We start from the raw sequence: 3,720 nt of genomic DNA, 5'->3' as shown, positions 1-3,720 counted from the left end.
GGGAAGAGGGGGAGGAGCAAGGGGAAGGGGAAGAGGGGGAGGAGCAATGAATAAAATCAAAGGAGGCTGAGCAGGACTCACTTGTGTGTGACTACTTGTTACAAGTATATAAATATATTTACAACATATTTATATGTCAGGTTAGGTTACTATTTATTGTGGATAAAGAAACCTATAGTTATGTATTGAGGCAGATCTGAGCCAAATATAATTCAGCGTGTCTTAGCCTATTCAACTTCCTTTGGACTTTATTCAGCTCTCTGTTCTCCAAGCACTTTCCTTTGGATCTTCCAATGTGCACTGCAGTCTTATCTATACCCACATGGGAATCTGAAAGATGACAACAGCTCTGAACCTATGGCCACTAGGCAGCAAATGACCAAAGATTACAATCCTCGGAAGTACCTGGGCCTTCTATTCGTTCTCAATTACTTTCTGATCACTCTCCCTAGTTGTAGGGTTTGTACTAGTCTGTACCCAAGCTAATCAATTCTGAAAGGTGTCAGCACCATGTAAACTATTATATCTGCACAGATATGTTATTCAGACACTTTCTTAACCCTTGAGGTCAAAGAAGCCAGTTTGTTCTACCAAAGAGCATTATCTTGAAGCATTCTTTTTTGTTATTAATTGAAAATAGATTCTTCTCACATACAGCACATCCTGATCACAGTTTTCCCTCCCTCCACTCCTCCTAGCTCCCACCATAACCTCTTCTCTCCCAGATTCACTCCCCCTTTGTCTACATCAGAAAAGAGCAGCCCTGTGAGAAACAAGAGTCAAATATCATAAAACAAAATCCAGTAGGACTAGACAAAAGTCTTCTCACCATAGCTGGACAAGGCAACCCAACTGGAAAAGAGTCAGAGACACGCCCACTTCCACAGTTAGGAGTCCCACAAAAACGCCAAGCCAACATCCACAACATAAACAGAGGACCTGGTGCAGATCCATGTATGCCCTATGCTTGCTGCTTGCTTGTCTCTGTGAGCCCGTGTGTGCCCTATTCGAACGACTACAGGAGAAGTGTTCTCCTGGTGTCCTCCATGCCCTCTGACTCCTACATCCATTCCTGCCTCTCTTCTGCGGGATTCCCTGAGCTGGAGGGACCCAATGGAGACCTCTAATTTAGACCCTCTCTCCGATGTCTGGGTATGGGTCTCTGCAACCACTCCCATCTGTTACTGGAAGAAGCCTCTCTGATGAGGAAGCCTTCTCTGTGAGCATCACAGAATATTATTAGGAATCATTTTATTATGATTTTTTTAGACCAGTATTTGGTTCTAGCCTAGGTCTCTGGGCCATCCATTCTCCAGTTTCTGGCCATCCAATCAGTATCTAGCATGGGCTCCCTCTTGTAGAAGTGAGCTGAGCGCCTTGAACCATTGTTTGAGCAGCTGCCTTCTACACCCAAGCAATCTCAAGCTGACACTGTTTCATTGTAGCTTTCTGATTCTTCCATTACTTCTATGTATAACAATCTCCTAAGAACATGTTGGGTTTACAAATTTATTTTGGCAGCTTTGGCTTCTGGCAGGAGAAAAAGCCAACACACATAGACACACACACACATACACACACACACACACACACACAGACATACACACACTGCTTTGAATAATTTTATGTTCACAGAAACAATGACATGAAGGTTTTAATTACAACATTTTTGTGGATCATTAAATCCATTCTGTAGTTTTAAAACAAGAAATATTTGCAAATATAGCAATGAGACAATTGAAACAAAAAGAAGAATGAGAAGATAAAGCAGAAGGAGAGGACATCATTCTTGTGGTGGCCAAAGGTTCATGTGTTACGGGACTGCTCCTGAGTGTGAGTGGATTGCGGGATTATGGAACTGGTGCAAAATGAGCATGTGGAAAGGTGACCAGGTCATCTGAAAGCAGACACTAATGCTGATCTCCTGGGCTGGGTTTTCCTTCAAAGAAAATTCTTATGAGAAAGCCTGACCTCTCAATCCCTATCAATCCCTCTGACTTCCTTCCTCATCACACAATCTCTTCTGCACACACTCCCACCACTGTGAAGCTATCTGCCCATGAGGCACTGACAGAGAGCAGCAAAATCCAGTGCCAGGCTCTTGGACCTGCAGACTCACGAATCACATAAACTTATTTTCTTTAAAAATTTCCCAGCCTCAGATATTCTGTCCAAATGAAATAATACCCTAATTCTTCACAACTTCTTTTCTGAAGAAGACACTGAATTAAAAGAACTAAAAGCAGTATAGATGAGGTTGGGTTTCTCTTTTCTCTCATTTTCTCATACCTATTGGGTTTTGGGCTTTGTTTTTAAAATGAGTATCTCTCATATTCTAAGGTATTATAATGTAGTCCGTAATGAAAATATAAAAGAAATATGAGAGAGAAATAGATAGTAGCTGTGCTTATATTTTGACTTTCCATGTGCTCATGTGTATGTTGTATCACTTTAAGAAAACTGGGAGGTTTTCAGAATGAGGCCCAGAATAATGAAATTTTCAGAAGTCACACTACTGGATAATAGTGAGCTCCCAACTTTTTACTATATACTTTCCATTAAAAATTTAGTATAAACCATACTCACACATACATATAAAGTATTCATGTATTTTACACTGTTCACTTTGTATATTGCTAGTTTACTAAGCACTTATACAAATGCATAAAACTTTTTATATGGTAGAATCAAAATATTAGAAAGAGGAGGGCTGGCACAAGACTGTAAACTCAGGATTCAGTAGACTGACACCGGACTACAAAATGTTTTGTTTTGTTTGCTTCAGTTTGACCTTTTCAGGGGAAGGGAAAGACAAAGCGTCCTCACTATGTAGTCTGAGCTGACATGACTTCTCTGTGCTTCCAGGGTACCGTATCACCAAACCTGGCAGGTTCCTTTCTATCATACCAACCAACTAGTATCTTTTAAAGAGAAAGTGCCATATACGCGGACAAAACACCAGTGCACATTTTTTCATTTTTTAATGCATTTTTAAAAAAACGATCAGTGGTGGTTGCACTTGGGAGGCAGAGGCAGGCAGATCTCTAATGAGTTTGAAGCCAGCCTAGTCTTCAAAGAAAGTTCTAGGACAGCCAATGTTGCTACACAGTGTAACCCTGTCTCAGAAAAATTAGGAGAGAGAGAGAGAGAGAGAGAGAGAGAGAGAGAGGCTTAGTGCACTTCTTCTCTTCTAGGTGTTAGGGAATTTGGGTACCGAGGGCCTCACAGCTGCTTTGAACATGCTACCTTGGTGTAACAACTTCGAAGTCAGAAAAAGAAACAAGTAACAAGCAAAGCTGGGAGAAAAGGCGTTGCTCTGCCTTCAGACCGGACAAGGTGTGTTCTCATCTTACTCTCTTAGCTAACTCACAACATGGCTACTACAGATAGGAGCTTGAATGGGTGAGATGAGGAAGGAAAACGACAGGAACAAGGTTGCTTCAGAAATGGAAGATCTTCCAGAGTATGTTTGCTCTCCCGAAGAAAATATGTCTTCATAAAGCTTTCTATCCAGAGAAGATTTGAACTCTCGGACAGAATAAAATTATGACCTAGTTTCCGCTCAGACATGAACAGGAGAGAAGTATAATGGTTTAACTTATTTCTAAGATCCCTCCACCCCCTCTACCTGACAGAGGACACAGAGAGGGAGGAAGGTGGAGAGAAAAGGAACAGGAAGCTAGCTGGGAGGGAGACTAAGGAGGGAAGGAGGCCAAGGCC

The sequence above is a fragment of the Grammomys surdaster genome, unplaced genomic scaffold (genome assembly GCF_004785775.1).
Source record: "Grammomys surdaster isolate TR1022 unplaced genomic scaffold, NIH_TR_1.0 134, whole genome shotgun sequence".
Classification (NCBI taxonomy): Eukaryota; Metazoa; Chordata; class Mammalia; order Rodentia; family Muridae; genus Grammomys; species Grammomys surdaster.
Note: the sequence above shows the minus strand (reverse complement) of the source record.